Source organism: Chlorocebus sabaeus, chromosome 11 (genome assembly GCF_047675955.1).
Source record: "Chlorocebus sabaeus isolate Y175 chromosome 11, mChlSab1.0.hap1, whole genome shotgun sequence".
Lineage (NCBI taxonomy): Eukaryota > Metazoa > Chordata > Mammalia > Primates > Cercopithecidae > Chlorocebus > Chlorocebus sabaeus.
In genome coordinates this window covers 66,182,110-66,209,967 of record NC_132914.1, presented here as the reverse complement: position 1 = coordinate 66,209,967, position 27,858 = coordinate 66,182,110, and the positions used below count along the sequence as shown (strand labels likewise).

The 27,858-nt window shown below is 39.2% G+C and overlaps 1 long non-coding RNA gene across 1 annotated transcript; it reads right to left on the bottom strand.

Moving 5' to 3' along the window:
- Positions 1-6,028: 6,028 nt before the first annotated feature.
- On the bottom strand, positions 6,029-10,979 carry LOC119620674 (uncharacterized). The gene is made up of 3 exons (XR_005237217.2): positions 10,723-10,979; positions 8,454-8,576; positions 6,029-6,133 (listed from the first exon to the last, which is right to left on the bottom strand). It is a non-coding gene; the product is annotated as an uncharacterized lncRNA (long non-coding RNA).
- Between the last annotated feature and the right edge of the window lie 16,879 nt (positions 10,980-27,858).

Genomic DNA, 27,858 nt, shown 5'->3' with positions numbered 1-27,858 from the left:
AACAGCTGGATTGGTTACAACTCAGCATTTACCTTATTTGAACACGGTTTGAACAGTTGGCTACATTTGATTGACCAAAATTCAGTGATTGGCACAAGTGTAGGCTACAGTCTGTTTACACCTCCACTTGTTATAGTTTATGATATACAGAGAAACCTTTAGGCTGAACTTAAATATGTCAGGAGGCAGCTTTAGGCTAAACTTAACCTAACAGTTCTCCCCTTTTGATCTTCTTTTCAATTTTGAAAGGTTGACCAAAGCTTTAGTCACTGATGTCACTATCACCATTGTAAATGTACTTATTTGACCTTGGTATTAGTCCGTTTTCATGCTGCTGATAAAGACATACCCGAGACTGGGCAATTTACAAAGGAAAGACATTTAATGGAGAACTCACAGTTCCGTGTGGCTGGGGAAGCCTCACAATCATGGCAGAAGACAAGGAGGAGCAAGTCACACCTTACATGGATGGCAGCAGGCAAACAGAGAGCTTATGCAGGGAAACTCCCCCTTATAATACCGTTAGATCTCATGAGACTTATTTGCTATCACAAGAATAGCACAGGAAGGACCTGCCCCCATGATTCCATTACCTCCCACCAGGTTCCTACCACAACACATGGGAATTCAAGATGAGATTTGGGTGGGAACATAGCCAAACCATATCATTCCACCCCTAACCCCTCCTAAATCTCATGTCCTCACATTTCAGGACTAATCATGCCTTCCCAATAATCCCCCGAAGTCTTAACTCATTTCAGCATTAACTCAAAAGTCCACAGTCCAACATCTCATATGACACAAGGCTTCTGCCTATGAGCCTGTAAAATCAAAAGCAAGTTAGTTGCTTTTTAAATACAGTGGGGGTATAGGCATTGGGTAAATACAGCCATTCCAACTGGGAGAAATTGGCCAAAACAAAGGGGCTACAGGCCTCATGCAAGTCTGAAATCCAGCAGGGCAATCAAATCTTAAAGCTCCAAAATGATCTCCTTTGACTCCATGTCTCACATCCAAGTCCCCCTGATATAAGAGGTGGGTTCCCATGGTCTTGAGCAGCTTTGCCCCTGTGGCTCTGAAGGGTACAGTCTCCCTCCCAACTGCTTTCATGGACTGGCGTTGCGTGTCTGCTTTTCCTGGCACACAGTGCAAGCCATCAGTGGATCTACCATTCTGGGGTCTGGAGGACAGTGGTCCTCTTCTCACAGCTCCACTAGGCGGTGCCCCAATAGGGACTCTGTGTAGGGGGTCCCACCCCACATTTCCTTCGCTAGAACCTCCAAACAAGCTCTCAAAACAATGGCCTCCCATAATTTTGCTTTAAAAAATTCCCCCTTTTTGATCAGGTTCTTACTTAGGTAAGAGCGTGATCAAAACGTAGAGCCTCAGCGGCACCCACAATTTTGGGTTTCTGGTCTCAGCATGTTATTCATAGGTTATGGTGCCCTCATATTCACTTACTCCTTTCAGCTCTTGTCATTCCAGTTAAAGAGAGACCATTTGACATTCTTGAGATGGCTTCATGCAAACATTTAAAATTTGTGCTGTATTGAGGGAATACAGCACACCAGGGAGACTACTATTATGACTATCAGGAGGATCATACCAAATGTTTGGAGTGTGCTCCTTACCCAGGGTCCACATAAACCAAACCACCTAAAATTAAATACATCAAAGAATGAGCTAGATAAAGAATTGACTCACTTAACTAAGTAGTCTCTTCTTTAATCCCCTACAATTGAATCTCTATAATCTACATTTGATGTATGTTTTCATAGACCACTCAAGTGCCAAGAGCTGCACAAATACTTTTCCATTTAGCCACTAAATAATCTGGAGCAATTCTGTTATTCAGCGTAACTTTCACAAGATAATTTAAAGTCTGTTGTGTAACCATAGCCTTTACAGTAGAATCTGCTATAGAGCCTACCATAAGGGATACATTTCTAATCATTGCCTCTTTTATTCCAAACCATGGAAAAGGGGCCTAACAAATGATGCCCTTCTAGAAGATTGAAGGCCTTCAGGCAATGTTCTCTTTAACCCATGGTATGGATTAAGAGGAGTGAACCAATGTTCTATTTCTGACTGATTATGAGGCAACACAGGTACCATTAGCTTTTCATCTACATTGGGCCTTAATTTTTCATCTATCAAGGTATGAGGTTATCCATGTATAAGGCTGGCTGCAAAATCCTTTACAAATAAAAGTATACTCCGTGAGTGCACACAACAGACCCCTCTTTCACTTCTATTGTCCACAGAGTCATAACTAAGGAAAAAATATCTAAAGATAAGCGTCTCATGATAGTAGAGAAGTTGTGATCTGTGATCTTGGGAAAAGCTGCTCACATCAAGGATGCCATCTTCTTCTGGGGAGGAACTTCCCTGGTTAACTTTACCTAAAGGGTTCCAGTGGGTATATAGTTCCAAGAGTGTGGAGGGATCCTTCTTAGTTGTGAGATTATGAACATGAGGTTCAAGGTCCTGAAGTTTTGCTGCAGTGCGGATGGCAAGGGCAGGCTTTCTCTGATGTTCCCAGAAGATCCAATCTTCAGGTTCTAGATTGTGAAGGGGTTGATTGTCCTCAGTCAGTAAACCATAAAAAGTTTTCTTTACCTAGTGAAAAAATACTGTGGTATAATAACGTACTGTTATAACATCAGCCCGCTTGCATGGGAGACCTTTTATAAAACCAGAAAACATGCATTGAAAATGACAGTTGAATGAAATTCCTCTATAAATGTTTAAATGGCCCATCAGGTAGCTGAATGTACCTGAAGCTTTGATTGTCTTCCCAGTAATATGGGTTTGACAAACCAAACACTGGTCATAAACTATTTTAGTAATTTAGAAGTCACCACACCAATATATATTTAATTTGGATCATTGTATCTTTCCCATGATGAGTCATGGAATGCAGAACTTTTAATAACAAAAGCTTTGAGAACTCAGGAAGGATGAGGCAGCTGTCCTGGTTCTCTGTGATTCCATGCTTAACACTGGACATATGTCCTCTTGAATACCAGTTGTTTCTCCAACTTAGGTGCACAGCACTGAAAACTAATGGGTTATCATAGGTAATTTGACTTAGACCATGGAGTTCATTCAAATTGTATATCTAAACAATTTCAGTATCAGCTGATTTAGCATGAAAATCTGGCAAAGTATTTTCTTGGTATTCAATTAATTTTTGTTCTACTTGGGTTAGCAGTTTTGTAAACCAGTCACTCTTTTCATTAAAGCTCCAAGAATTCTTACCTAGTCCAGATGATATGATTCTAAAGTTATCAGAAACCTGTATTCAAGAGTAATTTTCAGAGTCCTTTCTATTCTTTCATGAATCTCCTAAAATATGCCATATTCTAGGATTTTGCATGCTTGTGAAGTTTTCAGAAACTGCATCAGTATTAAGCAATTAACTGTGGAAATGACTTTAAGTAGTCATAGTTAAAAGACACAATTGACAAGCATATTTGGTTATTTCCATCGTCCACAATAATTTAACATCATAACCATACTTATGATTGATAGCATATATTCAAACATATTAGAATTTTAGAAATCCTATACAATTTTGGAACATATATTAATAACATTCACTAAAATGTAACCTGAAGAAGGTTGAAACTTGTTTTTAATTTTGACAACGCTTCCCATGTAACTTAACATGTTAAATAGTCTTGTTTACCTCTCTTTTGGATGCTTCAGGGGCCCTCTGTAGTATCCCAAAGTTAGAGGTCAGAAAAGACCATTTTGAAGCTGAAATTTGATTTTGGGAAGCCTGTCAAATATGTTAAAGGTTTAAAACACTTGATATTATGAGATAGAATTCCTGGTCACCATAAGTCATTCATTTAGCCAAAATGATGACTCAAAAATTTTAAAAAGGCAGAAACCTTTACTAAGACTTAGTTTTCCAAACAATCTGTCTCTTGTGTTTCTCTTCTTTTTCCTGTAGCTTATTCAAAAGGCAAACAAAAATATTTGATTATCCTTCAATATCATGCGAAAATCTTGTTCAAAAGAGAAAGCCAAATTTCACCCTTGCATTAGCATACTATTAATGTCAACCCCAATCTTTAATAAATTATATAGGCAAATTTATCCAATCTTAGCTTGATCATAAGGTGAGATTCTCATAAATCTTTTATAACACTTTACAAATGTTTGTTAAAGAGTAGATCAGTGCTCTAAGAAAACCCTGTTGTGTCTTTATTTCAATGTCCAACTTACAGAAAAAACAAGTAATAACCCTTTAAAAGTAGCCAATATGTTCACATACAGAATTTTCTTTCTTTTTTTCTTTTTTTTTGAGATGGAGTCTCGCTCTGTCTTCAGGCTGGAGTGCAGTGGCGTGATCTCGGCTCACTGCAAGCTCCACCTCCCAGGTTCACACCATTCTCCTGCCTCAGCCTGCCATCATGCCCGGCTAATTTTTTGTATTTTTAGTAGAGATGGGGTTTCACCATGTTAGCCAGGATGGTCTCGATCTCCTGACCACGTGATCTGCCTGCCTTGGCCTCCCGAAGTGCTGGGATTACAGGCATGAGCCACTGTGCCTGGCCAATAATTTTTTTTTACAAGATTAATTTTTCATAAATCTTCCACAATTTGCTCAAACCTTCAGCTTTATCCTAATTTAAAACAATCCTTTAAGCCTCTAAACTAGACAAAAATTTACCTTCCTGCTCCTTCTTATAATCTTTTGCTAAAAGCGTATTTCACTTTCCTCACATACCTTACATGTAAAACGGTTTTTTCAGTGGTCTCAGTTACATGTTACAATGTTAACTCTTAGCAATTTTTATTTTTGGTGAAAAACCCTGGTAAGTAGGTGATTTTAATTACGTACCAGGTGTGAAGCCTAGGACACCAAACAGAAGTATAGATAAAGTCTGACTCTTTTTAGCATAGCCAGGGGGCTTGGCTAACTCCACATGTCCTTAGAACTTACTTCAAATCTAAAGCAGGCCCCAAAGCAGGTAAGTTGAAAAATTTTCAAAAGTCCAAGAAGCAGTTTATTACCTTATTTAGCAAATCTAGGCCGGGTGCAGTGGCTCACGCCTGTAATCCCAACACTTTGGGAGGCCAAGGCGGGTGAATTGCTTGAGGTCGGGAGTTTGAGACCAGCCTGGCCAACAAGGTGAAACCCTATGTCTACTAAAAATACAAAAATGTAGCTAGGCGTAGTGGCGGGTACCTGTAATCCCAGCTACTCAGGAGGCTGAAGCAGGAGAATTACTTGAACCTGGGAGGTGGAGGTTGCAGTGAGCCGAGATCATGCTACTGCACCCAAACCTAGGAGGTTATTTAGTGAATCTAATATGTGACCTGCCTAACTTAGACCAAATGTCTTTATTTATTTCTCAAAGCTTGCTAAAGTCACATGAACTAAAAGGCATTACAGTTTTAATTTTTCTTACAAAATTTTTGATTTAAGTGTTTATTATTTTTAAGCCAGTTAATCAGAGCTCTTTTATACACAAATGTCACACACAGAACACATATAAACACATAGAAACACAGAAGATCCAGTAGTTGTAAGATGTTTCATTTGCCAGTTTTTAAGTTTCTTAACTGGATTACTGGATTCAGGGTGGAGTCCTTGGAGGAACAGGGCTAAGAAAACTTTCAGTTTCTAGGTCCTAATAAGTAAGCACAGCTGGAAGACAAAACAGATCTCCAAAAATACAGGATCCCAATTTTATACCGGATCCTGTATCCTTTGACTGTGCATTTCATTGCAAAGCCACCCAAAGCTGATCAGCCCATTCTGTGATTAGTACACCCCAATGGGAGTCTTATCTCTTGGTAGGGGGTGGGGACATTTCCATACTTTCCAGGTGGCCAAGATCATGCTTCTCTGATCCAATGTGCAAAGAGCTGAGTGTTTCCCCAACTGCCATTTGCCATCCCTAAAAGTATACTTAGCCTTAGATTTTGAGAGAGATCTATCTGCTTCTAATTCCTGGGGTTTCATGAGGAAAACAGGTTTTTCCCAAAACGGGGTCTGTGGCACCTCCTCTGTTTTTCCCACGGAGTCCTAGACTGTTAGAAGTTATCTTAGGTCCTCTCATGTATGCATCAAGAGTGGCAAGAAGAAAAAAATGGAGAAAAACAATTCAGTTGCCTGAAAAGAAAAAAAAAAAATAAGATCCAAAAAGAGAAAAAAACCATAAATGCCTTTTAACTATACCTAGGGCTTGAATATCCACTTTTAACTGAGTGTTTTGTTTTGTTTTGCTTTTTTGGGGACAGAGTCTCACTCCGTCACCCAGGCTGGAGTACAGCAGTGCAATCTTGGCTCTCCTCAACCTCTGCCTCCCAGGTTCAAGCGAGTCTCTTGCCTCAGCCTCCTGAGTAGCTGGGATTACAGGCGCACAGCACCATGCCTGGATAATTTTTTTTTGTATTTTTAGTAGAGATGGGGTTTCGCCATTTTGGCCAGGCTGCTCTTATACTCCTGACCTCAAGTGATCTGCCCTCCTCGGCCTCCCAAAGTACTGGGATTACAGGCGTAGGCCACTGCACCTGGCCTACGCTGACTTTTAACCAAATATTTTTTTAACCGGATTCTAGCTGGAACAAATAGCAAATATTTCTGGCTTTTGAACTTTACCAAAGGTAACCTCCCAGGTGCTCAGAGAAAGAAGAATTCAAGATGGGAAGTCAAAAGGAGAGGAAGAGAATCAATAAATAGCAATAGCCACTTAGATATCAAACCAGAAAGGACTCATCCCCTAAGCCAGTAATTGAATCCTGGCTGCCATTGAGAAGAGACAAAGCCTTCACCATGAAGCTACAACATTGGGCAGTTTCTGTTGTTTCTTCCCAGAAGGAGCCTAGAGCAGTCAATTTTGAGCTGCAATGGCTTTTAAATGTTCACAATAATTTTTAGAACTAACTATCACCACATGAACGCCCAAATTCCTGTTTCCTGGATGGCAGAGGCCAAGAGAAAGTACCACCCTGTGGTTACAAGTTCAAGCTCACAAGAGCATGAAACAAGACAAGAGGGAAACCTCATCCAGTTTGTTGTTGTTGTTGTTTGTTTCGGGGACCTGCAGCAAAGTTTATAACTGACCAGTTTGCTGGGTTGGCTTGAGCAGCAAGCTTATGGGGGCTAGGCCTGCATTCCATCTTATGGTACCTCTTTTTATGACTGAACGATGCAGAAAGACAAATTCATAGCACAAAGTACACCAGATTTGCTACAGCTTAAGATCAGCCTCACGAATTCTTTCCACATTAATTAAAACTTCACAAGAGATAGTAATTTTTTACCATTCCTACAACCACTTTGCACAGAGAGAGAGGAAAGGAAAGGAAAGGGAGAAAAGCATTGCTTGCAGCAGGGTAAAGAAGGCAAGCCACTCAGAGAGGCCAGAGTAAGACCCACCCACTGTAGCGACGCCAAATCAAAAGTTCAGATGGCCACATGTCAGTTGAAAAGGGATATTTTCCAGCAATCCCATCAGCCCTCAAGTTTCCCCCTTTGGGGAGAAAAAGTTTCCCCAGGTCCCATGATCCTGTACACGCCTAATTCTGTCACCCACTGTCACCAGCAAATAGTGCAAGACAGATTAATCCAAAGAGAATAACAGTTAACAGCCCATAGTGCCAAATCCATTCTTAACCAAGAGGGACTTTACTGAGGGGAGGGCCTCTAACTCAATCCTCTAACCCAGCACAGGTAAAATGTACTCCACTACTTAGCCAAAGTCATCCAACTGGTGCTGCAGTTACTTCCTTTGCATTAGAATAGTAACTGAGCCAAAAGGTTAGCAGATTTAATTTTTTTAATCAATTAGTCATTTAAGCTTTTAATTTGCCTTTTATAAAGCCTTCAAATAAAAATACTGAAATATTTTTACAAACTTCTGCATATCAATACACATCCTTCGATGAGACTAATTTGGAAGCCCTCATTTTCTAACACACTTCAGTGCAGTGTTGTTCATTTGGAAAGTTTCACTGTAATTTATCTTTAGTAAGATTTTGCCATTTCTTTAAGACTTTGTTGCTTATAGAGCCTAACACTTGTGCATGTATAAGCCAGAAGGAACTCAGTTCTTCAGAAATTAAGGATCTTATTGTTACCTCAAATATTGGCTTTGCTTTCAGGTTCCCTTGATCAACCTAACCAGTGATTTTTTTCCTACCTAAGTGCACAAGAAAAATGAACCAAAGGGGTAGAACAAGAAAATCCCCATGAATTTCTAAAATCCAAATTTTATACCCCCTGCAATATTGTCATTTACTACTGGTTTCTTTCTGACCCAGTCAGATGCAAGAAGCCTCTAGCTGAATCCAAACCAGTTAATTACTGGACCCAGTCCAGTTTCTTGTCACAACTTCCAAATCCAGTTTGGATCAGAAGCTTGCTCAAAGAAACTCAGAGAGCTAAAAACACAAATCCATGGAACTTTGGAATCTGAGAGAGAACTTACCACAATTCCCAGCTGCTCCAAGAGATCAATGGACACAATGGGTCCAGAGAGTTCCTCACTTGGTCACTCAGTGCTCCTAGGGGATGTTAGAAACTCTACTTTGGATCCCACTTCTGACACCATCTGATAAAATAAAAACTTCAGCTGAATTAAATTTAAAGGGGTTTAGTTGAGCAACGAACAATTTGCGAATTGGGCAGCCTCCTGAGCCAGAATAGGCTCAGAGACTCCAGCACAGCCACATAGGGGAAGAAGATTTATGGACAGAAAAAGGAAAGTGATGTACAGAAAAAAGAAGTGAGCTACAGAAACAACTGGATTGGTTACAGTTTGTTGTTTGCCTTATTTGAATACGGTTCAATTAGCTACATCTGATTGGTCAAACCTTGATGATTGGCACAAGTGTAGACTATGGTCTATTTATACTTCCACTTGTTATAGTTCATGATGTACAGAGATACCCTTAGGCTGAACTTAATATATGTAAGGAGGCAGCTTTGGGCTAAACTGATTTAATAAATTTTAAACAGGAAACAACCTAATAAGATTCCCCATTAGACCTTTCTATTATCCTCCAGCTCTGGGCTGCCCTAGAACATGTCGCTTAATACATTTTCCTCCCATACTCCTAATTTTCCACATCCCCCCCCCCTTAATCCTTTCCTGTGAGAATAATATGACTCTGTCTCAAATCTTTCAATTTTGCATAACTCCACATTACTTATACTGTCTTTAAGAAGAATGCTTCACTTTGCAATCAGGAAAAAAATGATGCTCCAAATGCTGGGCTCTACCTTCCTTATGGGCTGCAGGAGATCAAAAATATCAAATGACTCTGCAGTCTAACCTAGCAGTTGAAGGCTTTGGTTCTGGTGTCAAGATTCCATTCTGTGACCTCATGTAAATTACTTGACCCCCTCTAAGCCTCAGCTTCTTAATCTGTAAAATGAAATGTCGACCCTGAGTAATAAAGACTACATCTTGGGTAATAAAAATAATGCCTACCTTATGCATTTGGGGAGAGTCATGTCAGATATTATATGACAAGGACTTCTCTAATCCCAGTGCCTAGCCCAAAGTATTATAATAATAATTATTAAATCCCTCCCAATCTTAATCATTCTAAGTATTTGACAGTTTACTAATTGAACTCCAAATACTCATTTAATAAGCATCCATTTAATGACTACTTTTTAATATGTGCGTAGTACTACAAAAACAAATAAGGAGGAAGGATGTAGGGCAAAATAAACGTCCACTGAGAGCCTTCTATGTGCCAGGCACTTTACAAATCATCTTGTTTACTCCTTCAAATAACTTGAGAAAGCGTTGTGTCCTCACTTCTATGGATGGCACAGAGCTATGAGAGGTTATATAACTTGCCTGTAAGGCACAAATCTGAGCTGGCATCCAGGTCTGTTTCACTCAGGATCCCTTTCTCCTCCACAAATTGCTGTGCCTCACAAGTAGAGTGTATGTCTCAAACTGACCAAACCTTAAATTCAAAAGGAAAAGGGAAGAAAAGAGGGGTCAGATGAACGGAAAGTGGAGGGGAGAAAGAGGGAAGGATAGGAAGGGGGAAGACCGGAAAGAGAATCAGATGCTGAGGAAGAGAAAATGCAACAACAGGGGAAAGCCAAGTAGCTCCCCCACTTCCATCCATTGCAGAGGCTGGTGGAGAGCCAGCCCTCTGAGCTCATCCTCATCACCTTAGGTGACGTGTCCCTGCCAAATGAACCAGTGCCAAAAGGAAATGCATCATGTCTGTGATTTCCCACAAACTCCAGCTAACAAAAGCTGATCTCACCCTCTCCTTTTGGAAGCTCCAACAAAAGCTCTCTAGCCTTCTAGGTAGATTCTAACTCCCTGTCTTATTTACAATTTAATTTTGTACTGATAATTGTCTCATGTGGGCTCATCTTTTTCTCACACCCAAGCTATAAAATATTCAATGCATGCATTTTGGTTTACTCCTCTGTAAGAAGACAGTCACTGATGAAAGCACACTACAAAATTTTATATGACTTCCCTGAGAAGAAACTGAAAAACTCTGCCCAGAGCTTGGGGTAGGCACTCATAGATTACTTGTTGGGGTAGAGAGAGTTACTTAAGAGCGAATAGCATAAACTCTGGAAATATACTGCCAGATATTATGAGGTTATCCTATTGGTCCCATGATAATGGGAGTGTCTGCTGAAGGGAATGAGCCCTTGTCATTGGGAAGAGGTCAGTTTGAGAGTAGAGAACAGAGACTCTGAAAGGAGCTTACCTGGTAGTGGTAGGAGGAATATTTTCTTTACTCTAGATCTGGCCAATGCTTGGCAGCTTCAGTGTCATGCAATTGCCGGAAGCATTTCTGTTGGTGGAGGGTGGCTTTCCTTGTCCCTGGGAGATTACCTGCGAGAGAGCCTGGGAATGTGCCAAGGAAAGGGCCTCGGGCTGGGTCCTGACTCATGTGTGTCTGAATTATGCTCTGTGCCACGTGTCCTTTCATCATCAGTACAGCCTGTCCTGCATTGGATCAGGGAGGGATCCACACCCACACCTGCGTCAGGACGATGCAGGGAAATGCTGGACCCTTTCCCTGGAGGTCAGGTGATGGTGCCAACAGAGGACAACAGGGCTCAGCGGCTGCCGGAGCACTGCCTAGGGCTGTTATCTTGTAATATGAAAAGAAGCGGTATCTACCTCTCGGTTGTCACAAGAATTAGGGGAAAGACACGCAAAGCGACTGGAATTCATATCCTCATTCAACGTTTATTCATCTCATCACATGTTGTAGTTACTTCATGCCAAGCTCCAGGCAATAGGAACAGAGCAGTGAGGGAGCCGGGTCAAGTCGCTGCTCTCTTAGTTTATTTCCTCTTGAGAAGTGGGGACAGACAGTAAGCAGATAAACTGTCAGGGACTGAGATGGGGATTTGGGTGCATGTGATTTATGAGGATGTTCTCCTCAGGAAAACCTGTAAAGGGTGAGGAGATCAGGATGGGGAAAGGGAAGAAGCCAAGTAGAGGGGTGCTGTAGAAAAATTTAGCCTGGGCCTGATCCCTCAGGGCCCTGAAGTGCAAATTTCACCTTCAGAGTTGTCCTTGAAGGCAAGAGGGGGCAGCTTTTGTACCCATCTCTGTCAGTCACTGGCCACCCCAGGGTGTTGCAGTAGCCTCCCACGTAAAGAGGCTCCTTAGGCAAAAGCGTTTCTTAGAAGAAGGCCATGGGTATAAGGCGTTAGCTGCTGCGTGCACAGGAGTGGGGCACATGGGCTGGTCATGGGGCATGCGCAGAGCGTCAGCAACATGGGCTACATCTCTTCAGAAGGGGAAAGTCAGGTAGTGGGAACTGCTAGGAGAGGTGGAAATTCAGCGACAGCAGAGAGACTGTACCGTTGCTTTAGACTGCGTGACCATGAAATGGGTGGATTCAGATTTTATAGATTTTGAGACTTAGAATTTGGAGGGACCTTTTTAAAGTAAAAGACTATGAAATCATGAATACAAAGCTAGTACAAACGTGAAAATTTATTCAAAATGAGAAGACAAAGAATTACAAATAAAAGCTAACAAATAAGCATCACAAAATCCAGAAAAAAAAATTAATATTGAATTAAAGTTAATTAAACTTCCTGACACACCTCTACAATACCTTTTCCTGCATTATTCGACCATATATATTTTGATTACCTCCTTATGTGACAATGACTTAGTATTTGCTTTTTAGTAAGAGACTAGAAAGACATTTTAATCTTTTCCTTAAAGTCGTAAACCATTTATTGTTAATACTTTTAAAAAGTTTTTGAGCTTCACGACTTGTTATTTGGTAAAATTATGTGAATTTTGAGGATTATTATCAAGATTGGGAAAGCCTCAATTAAGCTTCTTTCATATATGAGCTATAAGCTTTGAAAAGATGCCCCACAGATAGCTTCTGACTCCACACATTTCAAACTCACTTTTGCCAGGCACAGTGGCTCACACCTGTAATCCCAGTTATTAAGGAGGCTGAGGTGGGAGGATCCCTTGAGCCCAGGAGTTTGAGGCCATTCTGGACAACATAGTGAGATCCTGTCACTTAAAAAAAAAAAATTGGCCAGGGGTGGTGGCTCATGCCTGTAATCCCAACACTTTGGGAGGCCGAGGCTGGTGGATCATCTGAGTGCAGGAGTTTGAGATCAGCCTGGCCGACATGGTGAAAACCCAACTGTACTAAAAATACAAAAAAATTAGCTAGGTGTGGTGGTGGGCACCTGTAACCCCAGCTACTTGGGAGGCTGAGGTAGGAGAATCGCTTGAACCCTGGAGGCAGACGTTGCAGTGAGCTGAGAGTGTGCCATTGCACTCCAGCCTGGGCGACAAGAGCAAAACTGTCTCAAAAATAAATAAACAAATAAAAATAAAAGAAAAAGAAAATAAAACAAACTCACTCTCCTCCCATACTATCCTTGTCTTCTGGTGATGAATGTTGTAGGACATTTTCATATTGAGATACCTTCGTGTGACGTTAACAGGTAGTCGGCAGTGAGTGACGAGTATTTCAGGAAATCATTGCTGTACCAGGGTACCACACAAGGACGTGACTGCAAAACACTTACATACTTCCCCTCAATTCAATGAACCCCTAAATCAACTTCCCCTTTGCCAGGTCCTCCAATGCCAATGGAAGAGAGGCATGAGGTAGAGAAAATTGGAATAAAAAGAAAAAGTAGCCTTAAGTTTTAACTGATTGTGGTTAAAATATTTTACTTTCGCAACATTTACAAAAACACACATACATATGAATAGATCACTAGGGTCCCTCCCAGAACTTACAAAGGACCCCTGCAAGTGAGGGGCTCTGAAATGTAAGCCTCATTGGTTTCACCATAAATCCACCTCTGTCAGTGAGGGACTCTTTGAGGAGGCGACATGTAGCTGAAAGCACTTAGATGACATTAATTGGAGACTCATGGGAAATCTACGGCAGTCTTTGAAAGCAGAGCTCTCTTGCTCCATCCTGAGTCTCAGACTAACTTATACAAGGACAGGAATACAGCACTTCCCCAGGAAGGCCTCTTTAAAAATAGAAGTCGCCTGTGTCAGAGACTATCCCAAAATTACCGCACTTTGGCCGTCCATGCATACAGGGAATGCCTGGTAACGATCTGAGTGTCTCTGCAGCATTGGCTGGAATCTATAAAGATCTGAAATCAATGCATTGTTTGGCTGCAATTTGCATCCTCTTTTTCTTTGCTGGCTCTGGGTCTCTGGGGGAGGGAGTCCCTTGTGCCTGCCAGGTGCTCTTGATTAGAGTTTGGGGCTCCCATCATTGTAATTATTTGTTTACCTGCCTATCTCCTTTGCAAAAGTGAGCTGTGCCAAGCAAGGGCCCTATCTTATTTATGCTTGCATCCCCAGGGCCTAGCACACAGCCCAGCACACAGAGGGCACTCCATTCATGTTTCCAGATGAATACATAATTGCCTATCCAGGAATGTATGAAAGAAAAAAAAAAATCATTCCACCCATTTCTTTATTTCACCTCAAATTCTCCAAAATAGGTAAGTTAATACTTTGTTCAATTTTGTCAGTAATGCAATGCTTGACCCCGAATCACTTAAAAATATTTCTATTTTTCAAATCATTTGCAGAAGGTATGAGCAAGTTTACATAAATAATTTTCACTGTTTGATAGAAAGCATTCATAAAATCAAGGAGAAATAACATACAATATGCAGTTTTCATTCTGGGTGCTCTGCACTGAAATATGCAACAGATTCTCTTTCTTATTTTTGAGAAGGACAAGAGAGCTGCTTGTCTAGAATCACTGTTCCCTTTGTCAATGAATAAAAGGTCTTTGTATTTGCAAGGATTTCACATGATGTTACAAAAAAACAAAAAGAAAGAAAGAAGGAAAAGGCATGTAAAGTTTTCCATAGCAAGTGTGCTCACAAAATTTGCCTGTACCGCTTAATTACAGAGGATATTACAGAGGATTCAGAGGGAAAACCCACAGTTCTGTGCGGTGCTGTTAGAAAGGCTTCAGGGTGTCTGGGTGTCTTTTCCTTGGGGTCTCCTCTTTCCTTGCTATCTTTCACAAATTAAAAAAAAAAAAAAAAGTTAATTAAAGCTGAACAGTTGAAGCTGATTTCCAAGGGACTGACAACATCTGACACCAAGCTGAATTAATAGCAGAGAAAATATTTTTTTCCTGTATTGAAACTACTAACAGTGTTTAGCAAAAGTGATTTAAATCCTTTATAAAGTTTCTAGAGTTCTTAAATAAACACTGGACTAAGATAAAGGTCTAGTTAACTCCAAACGTTTCAAAGGAGTTAAACAATATAAATATTTTCTTAAAAGTTAAAATCGAGATGAATCTCAAAACTAGTAAATGAAGATTAACTCTGGATATTTAGAAAAGATCTTTATCTATAAATATGTACATTTATAAGGCAAGAAGAGCCTTGGTTTCATTAAGGAAGGAATAGCAGGGGCTGGCGAATGGAATTTTATTAAGTAAAGGTCAATCCATGTAGCATCAGGTGATAGTCCTGTCACCAACTGCCCTACTTCTACAGATAATCTTTAATGATATTAAAAGTTTTTGTCTAACTCCACTTAGTTATTGCTGTCCACTGTTGTACAATGTATGTGAAAACCCTGGCATCAGGCTCATTTAGCTCTGCTAAGATAAGTTAGTTCTTATTAATCATTAGTACCTGATTGAACTGACATTTGCACTAGCAAGAACATGAAAGAAAGAACATAGAGTAGGTATGTGGGCTACAGGGGTCAGGAAGGTTGAACACATAAAATGGTATCCTAAGAGTGGTAAAGGCAGCTGTCCCTGGGAGAGATATCCTCTCCCTGGGTGGAACTTGTAGAATGAGGTGGTTCTGGAAAGACCCCCTGGACTGTGGTCATCTCACCCAAGTCATGCCATCTTGAAGGCTTTTCAGGAGATGCCGGATCACCTTCTCCAGGGCCTGTGTTCTCTTCTCTCTCAATGTGGCCTTGCAGTCATGGTCAAACCCATGGGCTCTGCAACCAGACTGAGGTCCATTGCTCAATTACAATTTCAGCTGTGCCACCTGGGAGGGGGTACTTTTTTGTTTATACATGTCTGCCCCATTAAAATGTAACTTTCATGAGGGCAGAAGCTTTCATTCACAGCCATAGAAGAGGGCTCAGTGCATGGTGGGTGCTCAAAAGAATAAATGAATGATAAGTGAGTGAGTAGATGAAGTGTGTAACCTCTCTGGGCCTAGTTTGTTCATCTGTAAGACGAGGGTAATAACAGCACTCAGTATGACATCTACACAGGTAGCAACTGGTGTCAGAATGCAGCAACAGGGTTTACCTAGCCAAGGGGTCCTTTATGTTCTTCCTGTTTAGGGAGAATGTGGTTTCAGGATGTGCAGCTGCTGGCAAAAGGGTGACAGCTAAAGCCACTGCAGGTGGGTCCTGTTATGTGTTGTTTAATCATGTTCACTTGGAAACTCACTCTGCTTTTTCAAGAAGGAGATTTGGTCATACAGACGACCTTAGGTCATGCTGTTATTTTTGTCTTCATAGGACAGCCATTTATATTTAATGAAATAAAAGAAACTCAAATAATATGTAATTGAAGAAGGAAGAAGGATAAGAGTAAGACTTTCCAGTTATATCTCATGGCTCTCATTCTTATTTCACCTACACGACTTGGGTGGGAAAATATTTTTAGAATTCAGTATGCTCAGTTGCAAAATAAGTATATAAACATTGGTATCTTTCCTACATATGGCTCTGTTCGGTTGGAAAAAAATAATGAATATAGTTTTGCAATAGCAAAACTAAATATTAAATACCCATGAATAAACTCGACAACAAATATGAAGGCCTATGTAAAGAATCCTTTACAATTTTACTCAGAGACAAAAAAGGAAACAATTAAATGAAGTGACATAGTTTATTTCTGGATGAAAAGATTCACTCTTATAAAGGCATCAATTTCCAAGTCAATTTAAAAATTTAATGTGAAAATTTCCACAGCATGTTTCTTGGATCTATTCAAATTAATTTTAAACATTATCTGAAAGACTAAACTTATAAAAATAACCCATATCATTTAGAAAAATCAGAAGAATATGGTTAAGGAAGAACTTGTCCTGTTAATTACTTAATAAAACATACCATAAAGCTTTAGTATTTAATGTATAATAAATAAGATTGCTTATTTATTATATAAAAGTCACGACCTCCTAAATTATTTCATAGTCTACTAAGGGTCATGAACGACAAACTAAAAAACATTGGTTTATAAATATCCAAAACTGAGCAGTTTCATTACATATATTATAATACAGTCATAATGCAGAATATATGCAATTATTAAAAATAATATGGTAGAACTATATTGGTATGGAAAGATGTTGACAATACGTGGGTGAAAAACTTTACTAGAACCACCCTATTTTGTTTTTTTTTTTTTTAATTTTTTTTTTAAATTTATTTATTATTATTAAACTTCAAGTTGTAGGGTACATGTGCACAACGTGCAGGTTTGCTACATATGTATACTTGTGCCATGTTGGTGTGCTGCACCCATCAACTCGTCATTTACATAAGGTATAACTCCCAATGCAATCCCTCCACCCTCCCCCCTCCCCATGATAGGCCCTGGTGTGTGATGTTCCCCTTCCCGAGTCCAAGTGATCTCATTGTTCAGTTCCCGCCTATGAGTGAGAACATGCGGTGTTTGGTTTTCTGTTCTTGTGATAGTTTGCTGAGAATGATGGTTTCCAGCTGCATCCATGTCCCTACAAAGGACACAAACTCATCCTTTTTTATGGCTGCATAGTATTCCATGGTGTATATGTGCCACATTTTCTTAATCCAATCTGTCACTGATGGACATTTGGGTTGATTCCAAGTCTTTGCTATTGTGAATAGTGCTGCAATAAACATACGTGTGCATGTGTCTTTATAGCAGCATAATTTATAATCCTTTGGGTATATACCTAGTAATGGGATGGCTGGGTCATATGGTACATCTAGTTCTAGATCCTTGAGGAATCGCCATACTGTTTTCCATAATGGTTGAACTAGTTTACAATCCCACCAACAGTGTAAAAGTGTTCCTATTTCTCCACATCCTCTCCAGCACCTGTTGTTTCCTGACTTTTGAATGATCGCCATTCTAACTGGTGTGAGATGGTATCTCATTGTGGTTTTGATTTGCATTTCTCTGATGGCCAGTGATGATGAGCATTTTTTCATGTGTCTGTTGGCTGTATGAATGTCTTCTTTTGAGAAATGTCTGTTCATATCCTTTGCCCACTTTTTGATGGGGTTGTTTGTTTTTTTCTTGTAAATTTGTTTGAGTTCTTTGTAGGTTCTGGATATTAGCCCTTTGTCAGATGAGTAGATTGCAAAAATTTTCTCCCATTCTGTAGGTTGCCTGTTCACTCTGATGGTAGTTTCTTTTGCTGTGCAGAAGCTCTTTAGTTTAATGAGATCCCATTTGTCAATTTTGGCTTTTGCTGCCGTTGCTTTTGGTGTTTTAGACATGAAGTCTTTGCCCATGCCTATGTCCTGAATGGTACTACCTAGGTTTTCCTCTAGGATTTTTATGGTATTAGGTCTAACATTTAAGTCTCTAATCCATCTTGAATTAATTTTCATATAAGGAGTAAGGAAAGGATCCAGTTTCAGCTTTCTACTTATGGCTAGCCAATTTTCCCAGCACCATTTATTAAATAGGGAATCCTTTCCCCATTTCTTGTTTCTCTCAGGTTTGTCAAAGATCAGATGGCTGTAGATGTGTGGTATTATTTTTGAGGACTCTGTTCTGTTCCATTGGTCTATATCTCTGTTTTGGTACCAGTACCATACTGTTTTGGTTACTGTAGCCTTGTAGTATAGTTTGAAGTCAGGTAGCGTGATGCCTCCAGCTTTGTTCTTTTGACTTAGGATTGTCTTGGAGATGCGGGCTCTTTTTTGGTTCCATATGAACTTTAAAGCAGTTTTTTCCAATTCTGTGAAGAAGCTCATTGGTAGCTTGATGGGGATGGCATTGAATCTATAAATTACCTTGGGCAGTATGGCCATTTTCACGATATTGATTCTTCCTATCCATGAGCATGGTATGTTCTTCCATTTGTTTGTGTCCTCTTTTATTTCACTGAGCAGTGGTTTGTAGTTCTCCTTGAAGAGGTCCTTTACATCCCTTGTAAGTTGGATTCCTAGGTATTTTATTCTCTTTGAAGCAATTGTGAATGGAAGTTCATTCCTGATTTGGCTCTCTGTTTGACTGTTACTGGTGTATAAGAATGCTTGTGATTTTTGCACATTAATTTTGTATCCTGAGACTTTGCTGAAGTTGCTTATCAGCTTAAGGAGATTTTGGGCTGAGACAATGGGGTTTTCTAAATATACAATCATGTCATCTGCAAACAGGGACAATTTGACTTCTTCTTTTCCTAACTGAATCCCCTTGATTTCTTTCTCTTGCCTGATTGCCCTAGCCAGAACTTCCAACACTATGTTGAATAGGAGTGGTGAGAGAGGGCATCCCTGTCTTGTGCCAGTTTTCAAAGGGAATTTTTCCAGTTTTTGCCCATTCAGTATGATATTGGCTGTGGGTTTGTCATAAATAGCTCTTATTATTTTGAGGTACGTTCCATCAATACCGAATTTATTGAGCGTTTTTAGCATGAAGGGCTGTTGAATTTTGTCAAAAGCCTTTTCTGCATCTATTGAGATAATGATGTGGTTCTTGTCTTTGGTTCTGTTTATATGCTGGATTATGTTTATTGATTTGCGAATGTTGAACCAGCCTTGCATCCCAGAGATGAAGCCCACTTGATCATGGTGGATAAGCTTTTTGATGTGCTGCTGAATCCGGTTTGCCAGTATTTTATTGAGGATTTTTGCATCGATGTTCATCAGGGATATTGGTCTAAAATTCTCTTTTTTTGTTGTGTCTCTGCCAGGCTTTGGTATCAGGATGATGTTGGCCTCATAAAATGAGTTAGGGAGGATTCCCTCTTTTTCTATTGATTGGAATAGTTTCAGAAGGAATGGTACCAGCTCCTCCTTGTACCTCTGGTAGAATTCAGCTGTGAATCCATCTGGTCCTGGACTTTTTTTGGTTGGTAGGCTATTAATTATTGCCTCAATTTCAGAGCCTACTATTGGTCTATTCAGGGATTCAACTTCTTCCTGGTTTAGTCTTGGAAGAGTGTAAGTGTCCAGGAAATTATCCATTTCTTCTAGATTTTCCAGTTTATTTGCGTAGAGGTGTTTATAGTATTCTCTGATGGTAGTTTGTATTTCTGTGGGGTCGGTGGTGATATCCCCTTTATCATTTTTAATTGCGTTGATTTGATTCTTCTCTCTTTTCTTCTTTATTAGTCTTGCTAGTGGTCTGTCAATTTTGTTGATCTTTTCAAAAAACCAACTCCTGGATTCATTGATTTTTTGGAGGGTTTTTTGTGTCTCTATCTCCTTCAGTTCTGCTCTAATCTTAGTTATTTCTTGCCTTCTGCTAGCTTTCGAATGTGTTTGCTCTTGCTTCTCTAGTTCTTTTAATTGCGATGTTAGAGTGTCAATTTTAGATCTTTCCTGCTTTCTCTTGTGGGCATTTAGTGCTATAAATTTCCCTCTACACACTGCTTTAAATGTGTCCCAGAGATTCTGGTATGTTGTATCTTTGTTCTCATTGGTTTCAAAGAACATCTTTATTTCTGCCTTCATTTCGTTATGTACCCAGTAGTCATTCAGGAGCAGGTTGTTCAGTTTCCATGTAGTTGAGCGGTTTTGATTGAGTTTCTTAGTCCTGAGTTCTAATTTGATTGCACTGTGGTCTGAGAGACAGTTTGTTATAATTTCTGTTCTTGTACATTTGCTGAGGAGTGCTTTACTTCCAATTATGTGGTCAATTTTGGAGTAAGTACGATGTGGTGCTGAGAAGAATGTATATTCTGTTGATTTGGGGTGGAGAGTTCTATAGATGTCTATTAGGTCTGCTTGCTGCAGAGATGAGTTCAATTCCTGGATATCCTTGTTAACTTTCTGTCTCGTTGATCTGTCTAATGTTGACAGTGGAGTGTTGAAGTCTCCCATTATTATTGTATGGGAGTCTAAGTCTCTTTGTAAGTCTCTAAGGACTTGCTTTATGAATCTGGGTGCTCCTGTATTGGGTGCATATATATTTAGGATAGTTAGCTCTTCCTTTTGAATTGATCCCTTTACCATTATGTAATGGCCTTCTTTGTCTCTTTTGATCTTTGATGGTTTAAAGTCTGTTTTATCAGAGACTAGTATTGCAACCCCCGCTTTTTTGTGTTCTCCATTTGCTTGGTAAATCTTCCTCCATCCCTTTATTTTGAGCCTATGTATGTCTCTGCGTGTGAGATGGGTCTCCTGAATACAGCAGACTGATGGATCTTGACTCTTTATCCAGTTTGCCAGTCTGTGTCTTTTAATTGGAGCATTTAGTCCATTTACATTTAAGGTTAAGATTGTTATGTGTGAACTTGATCCTGCCATTATGATATTAACTGGTTATTTTGCTCGTTAGTTGATGCAGTTTCTTCCTAGCCTTGATGGTCTTTACATTTTGGCATGTTTTTGCAATGGCTGGTACCGGTTGTTCCTTTCCATGTTTAGTGCTTCCTTCAGGGTCTCTTGTAAGGCAGGCCTAGGAACCACCCTATTTTGAAAGGAAAAAATATCACATATTTTTATATATGCAGAGAAAAAGCATATGAACAGAAAAGTACCAATATATTAACAACAGCCCATTTGTCTCTAGCTGCTGGGTTTATGGGCAAGTGTAATCTTCTTTTTACTGCCTATAATGAATATGCATTAGTAATTAAAAGATGAATTTTAAACATTTTAGACTGTTACATAATACATAGATTTTGTTCATTATTTTCAGTCTAATGTTCAGGAAAAATGCAGATTTGGTCCTTAAAACATAATTAATATCCATTACACGATTCTTTAGCAAAGATACTATAAAGTTATAGTACTTAAAGTATAATAAATAAGTTTGCTAGTCATGACCTTCTAAATTATTTCTTAGCTTACTGAGGGTCATGAACTGCAGTTTTATTATATTTTCCGTCATTTTCTTTGACAGAAAAATACGATAAAATGAAACATTCTTAATTTCTTTAACATTAAGTTTGCAGCAGTAGGCAGTCCTCAATCAAAATAATCATATAATCATATTTTTAGCTGCAAAATAGGAAACACTTCTTCCAATTCCTGTCATAGAACTTCTCTAAGAATAAAACAGCTGCTTAGCTATATCATTGCCTTTAAAGGAAAAAATGCCATCATTAAACTGCTGCTTTGGGTATTTGAGTCAAGGTGCTCTAGTGGCTATCGTGTAACACTGTGCCTCCTGTCACACTACCAGCCTCCTGGGCTTGAGTGGGCCATCCAGGCTTGGAGCTGGCTCTAACCAACACTGGTAGAAGTCAAGATTTATTTATGCCGGGGCTGCTGAATAAGGCAGTTACTCATGAGGACATTTTTAAACTGGTACGAGTAAACCCAAGCAACCTTTAAGGGGAGAAGTCACAAACAAACATATGAAGTCTGGAGTTGGACATGTGTCTTGGGAGAAAAGACACGGGTGAGGGAAGATGATGCTTGCAGATTTCCAATGTGCACCTCCCTCTTTAGCTGTGGCTGGTAAAGTTACCTAAGTCATTGATTTTCTCCCCTCTAGATGCTGTCCTGAATTTCACTTTTGTCTGCTTTCATAATTGAGTGACCAGAGTAACAGTCTGTCAACCACTCCTCAACATATTTGCCTCAAGTCAAAAATAGCCTAGAAGAGTTGTTGGTGAATACAAGGCCAATTTCATGCTCTCTTAAAATAATGACACTTCCAAGAGTAGAAACTGAGTAAGTTTCATAGTTCATGTCTCTTGTTCTAGACTTCTACATCAGGAAATGTTACAATTTTCAAGGCATATAGATTCAGTGAAAAAGAAAAGAAAGAAAAAAAAAAAAGAGAGAAAAGAAAGCTTGAACTCGGGAGGCGGAGGTTGCAGTGGGCCCAGATCATGCCACTGCACTCCAGCCTGACGACAGAGTGAGATTCCCTCTCAAAAAAAGAAAAAGAAATGTTACAATTTCGCTGTTTTCGGAATTCATTCATTCTGAAATTTTGTACATCTATAAGTTGAAAGAACTAGATGAGATGGTTTTAAATAGAAGTACTGAGTAAGAACATTCTCTAGCACATTATCTGGCAATATGAGATGTTGTAATACAATGTTAACAGTATACAATGTAAAGACACCAATGTATGCTGTTAACACTGCAACAGTACACATTGTCTCATAATATTAAAAACTCTTATAAACTTCATCTTAATGGCAGAATAATATTCTAAGATGTGATTAGGAAACCATTTTGTAAACCTCATTTCCAATTTTTTTGTTATTTTGAGCAATATTATGATTTCTAACTTTATGAAAAAAATTTTCCAAATTTCAGGTCGTGCCTTTAGGATAGATTCACAAAGTAGAATTACCATAATAAACATTTTAAGGTTACATTGCAAAATTATTTTCTAAAAGGCTTGTAGCAATTTTCATCCCTACCTGCAACGTATCAATAGCCACTTCCTTGTTCCCTCATTCATATTAGGCATCTCATTTTCAAAAATGAATACATGCAGAAAAAATTTTTTAAGTATTTGATACATTGATAGGTTAAGAATTTTGTTCACTGTTGTTTTAATTTGTTTTTATTTTTATTTTTTATTTTTATTTACAGTGAGATTAAACACTTTTCCGTATGTTACTTAGTCATTTGTATTTCCTCCTTTGTGTATTGTTGCACATGCCTTTTGCCTGAAAAGGACCATTTCCTTTTCAGTAATAATCAACATTAACTACCATGATGGCTACTATGACAGGAGACCTGATTCAGCTTGGGCTTGGGGGAGGAAGCAACAGAGGTCTATCTGCTGGAAAGTGACTTTTGAGTGGATATTCAAATGATGATGGTGGGAGGTAGAGAGATTGGGCAGTAGCTTTCCTGGCAGAGGGACAGAATCATTTGTTTTGAGGCAGGTCTGACCTGTGAGTCCAGGGCTGTCCAGAGAATAAGAATGCTGGCTTTAAGGGACGTGGGCATTCTGGTCAAATGAAGAACATTTTCATCCATGCTTTGATGAGACAGACCTCAAACTACTATCATACTACTATGATACCATAGATGATGAGTACTATGATATGATTTTTTAAAATTATACTTTAAGTTCTAGAGTACATGTGCACAACATGCAGGTTTGTTATATATGTATACATGTGCCATGTTGGTGTGTTGCACCCATTAACTCGTCAGCACCCATCAACTCGTCATTTACATCAGGTGTAACTCCGTAGACAATGTAGTATAATATAATCTCATATCAAACCTCAGGGTCTAAAACCTTCTCCCATCTAAAGTGCTACCTTATCATAAAACAATGAATGGTTTTAAGAGAGCTAAGAAATGTAATGCCCTACAAATTTATTATAATCATTTCTTGTCAAAGACATTTTCATTTATGCTGATACTTCAAATATAAGGACTTTTAAATTTCCTCTTTTTCCTAAATGCCATAAAAGTAATTGTAACTAACATATTGGGCCATTACTTTAAGAAATTTTATTCACATAGCATAAAATTCCTTTATGAATGAACAAAATATTTTTTAATTGGATTGTATTGTGATCCAAAAGACCTTAAAAAATAAAAGAAGCTGACTGAGCTGAAACTAATTCTTGATCTATTTTCAGCCATCAGTAGAACTATCACACACTTACAGTGTCATAGGGAAGGCAGTCATTACTTTGTTTTCATAAGTTGGGTATTTTATTAAGTAAAAGCACTTTAAATCCATGCTTTTGAAACTGTGAATCATGATCATGACCATTAGTGAGTCATGAAGTCAGTGGATCAGACTGGCTTTTTTTTTCTTTCTTTTTTTTTTTTTTTGAGACGGAATTTCACTCTTGTTACCCAGGCTGGTGTACAATGGCACACTCTCAACTCACTGCAAGCTCCACCTCAAGGGTTCAAGTGATTCTCCTGCCTCAACCTCCTGAGCAGCTGGTATTACAGGCGCACTCCACCACACCCAGCTAATTTTTGTATTTTTAGTACAGATGTGGTTTCACCATGTTGGCCTGGCTGTTCTTCAAACTCCTGGCTTCATGTGATCGGCCCACCTCAGCCTCCCAAAGCGTTGGGATTACAGGTGTGAGTCACTGCTCCCAGTCTTTTTTTTTTTTTTTTTTTTTTTTTTTTTTTTTTTTTAATTGAAATAGAATGGAAGGGAAAAGAAAAGAGCATTGCATATAATAAAGGTAAGTATTGCTTCAAGTGGATGTGCCACGTTACTATGTAAAATGCATCCCTACTCTAAGGCTATGGTCAAACTGGTTTAAAAAGCACTGGAATTCAGGCATGGTGGCTTATGCCTGTAATCCCGCCACTTTGGGAGGCCAAGGCAGGAGAAAGGACTACTTGAGAAGCTCAAGATCACTCTGGGCAGCATAGTGAGACTCTGTCTCTACAAAAGAATAAAAATAAAAATATATAATAAATAAAATTTAGTCTAGCATGGTGGCACACACCTGTAGTCCTAGCTACTCAGGAGGCTGAGGTGAATGAATTGCCTGAGTCCAGGAGGTCGAGGCTGCAGTGAGATGTGATTGCACCACTGCACTCCAGCCTGGGTGACACAGCAGGACCCTGTCTCTAAAAAATAACACTAATAATTGTTTTTTTTTTTAACATTTTAAAGCACTAGACTTTACATAATAGCTGGTACAGTTCTTATTTTTAAAAAGTCTTAAATTATTCTATCCTCACCCCAGCGAATACTCTCCATTAACATTAGCCTTTAATAAGGTAAATTTAAAGTTAAATGTGCTGCTACCATGTGCTAGGGACTGTTCTAGGCCCTGAGGATGCAATGGTAATAAATTGGGATCCTCGCTCTCATACAGCTTCCATAAAGTGGGGAAGACAGATGAAATATATGAAATACAGAGTCAAGTTGTTCTACAAGCAACAGAAAAAGATGAAGTGTAATGGCAAGGCAATGACTCAGGTGCAATTTTATGTAGGATGGTCAAAGAAGGCATCATCGAGAAAGTGACGTTTGAACAGAGTCCAACATTTAAGTTTTTAATCTAGCATTTTAATGTTATTTTAAATTTTAAATATTACTTTAAATTTAAGTGAATATTTTGATAAATAATAGCTAACAACTGCTGAGATTTAAAATTTTATAAACTATTTCATTCCCTATTATGATGCTTAACTTTTTGTTCCTTTGTATACTTAGTCATTTACTCAACAAATATTTATTTTGTGCTTAACCAAGGGCTGGTCACTGTACGGAGCCTTGGGGATTGAGCTGAGGAAAAGACAAACTTATTTCTTGCTCTTAGAAGTGTCTGGCCTCCTGAGGTGTACACTGAGGCAGGAGAATTGCATGAACCCTGGAGGTGGAGGGTTTTTGTACACTGGTGTGTACAAAAAATAAAGAAAGAAAAGAAAAGAAAAGAAATTCCCAATTCCAAAATGGTAAGTGGATCATTGGGTAGTATAGATTGCAGTTCCCTTCTTGGAATATCAGAGAAGACTTCCTGGAGGAATAATGATTAAATTGAGTTATAGACGGTAAAATTAAATTAAATTTCAAATTTTTGCACACATCCTCATTTTAAATTTTAGTCGAGGCCACAGGCTTTTGGTGGTGCTTAATAAGAAACTTTTGAGTTGTGACAAAAGTACTTTTAACTTCACTGGATTAGTCATTGCTCCCTGATTTTAAAAATACAGAAGTTTAGAGAATGTTTACACACTTGTTACCATTAAATTTACATTAAATCTATAATCATTCTGTACCTTGTAATCATAAACTTAGATTTCCCTCTATTTACTGAAAAGGGCAAAGAGTGTCCCTGTAACATTCAGAGGTACGTTTTTGCAGTTTGAAGGACGGTTGATTTATAATCTGGAGACTGCAAATGTTGGTACTGCAGAACTGCAGTCTACACTATCGAATGTTGTTGTAGAGAATTGTGTTTGTTCACTGGAGGTTGCAAACTGTGTTTGTCATGTGAGGTTAAACTTGCTCACCAACCCCATGATAATTAACCAGTAAGGCCTCACTGGTGTTGTTTTAATGAACTCAACCACTATAAAGACCTGTGGGTTTTCTTGGCATAAGGAAAGTATTTGAAGCTTTTTCCTTGCATAGTTTATGCAAATAAAAATAAATAGGTAAGGCTAAGCCAATTAATTTCAAGCACAACCCCAAATCTCATTCTTCCACAGGAGTTAGCATGCAAGGTGGAGCAGAAGTGTCTAGTTTTCCAAATCAAGGGAACGGAATGCAGCAAAGTCCTCAAGGCCAAACCCGGCAGGTTTGTTTCAGGAACTTGAAAGTAGTTCAGATGCGAAGCTTCCAGGTGAAGAGGGCAGGTTGAGTAGATGCGTGTTATCTCTCTCCCTCACCCAAACTTAATCCACTGACACAATGCCCTCCAACAATGGCATTTCATAACCACCACCACCCAATTTTTATCCAAAGCATTTATCACTCTCTAATATACTATATATTTTATTTCATTATTTTCTGCCCCCAACCCATTCCCATGGCCATTAGAATATAAGCTCATGGAGTACAGTAATTTTGTCTGTTTTCCTTACTAATGCTCCAGATTGAGGATGGGGGAGTAAAGACTGATTGAAAGTTCAAGGCTGAGGCTTATTAATTTTGACCTTTACTCCAGGTCCAAGGTGCTTTGGGTAGACTATTTTTTGACTTCCCTCATCCCCACCCTTAATGTCCATGTTAGTATTTAAAAGTATTTCCCTTTGGACTGGTTGGAAATATCCCAGAGAAGAGTCTTCCAGTCTCCTGCCTGGAGGGTAAGGTCTGGGAAACTGTCAGATTCTGGGAGCTGAGTGGGAGAGAGGTCTGGAGTACCTGCACCATGGGCATTAAAATGCTAGCAGACACTACACCTCTGCTTTCCACAGAGGGTACCATTCCTTCATCTATGTCTGGTATCGCTCACTCCAGAGACACTATTTTTGCCCTCTCTAGAAGATAAACGTCCAGTCTTCAAGGGGCTGTAGCCTCAGCCACCCAGTGATCTGGAGTGGGGCAAGAGGTGAGAGAGCCCAGAACTCCAGAACACAAAAGCCTGCCTGCCTTCCTGGGAGGGTGAAGGAGAAAATCACTTTTACTTATTTCATTGACGAATCTGATCCAACAGTAAACCAGTTCCAAGTATATTTCTATTTTAAATTATTACTCTATACCCTGCCACATTAGCTAACGCGAATGAAATCCAGGGAAGCTCATTGCTTTACGATCCATTAAAAGAGAAGAGCTCCACCTGCCTTCATAAAC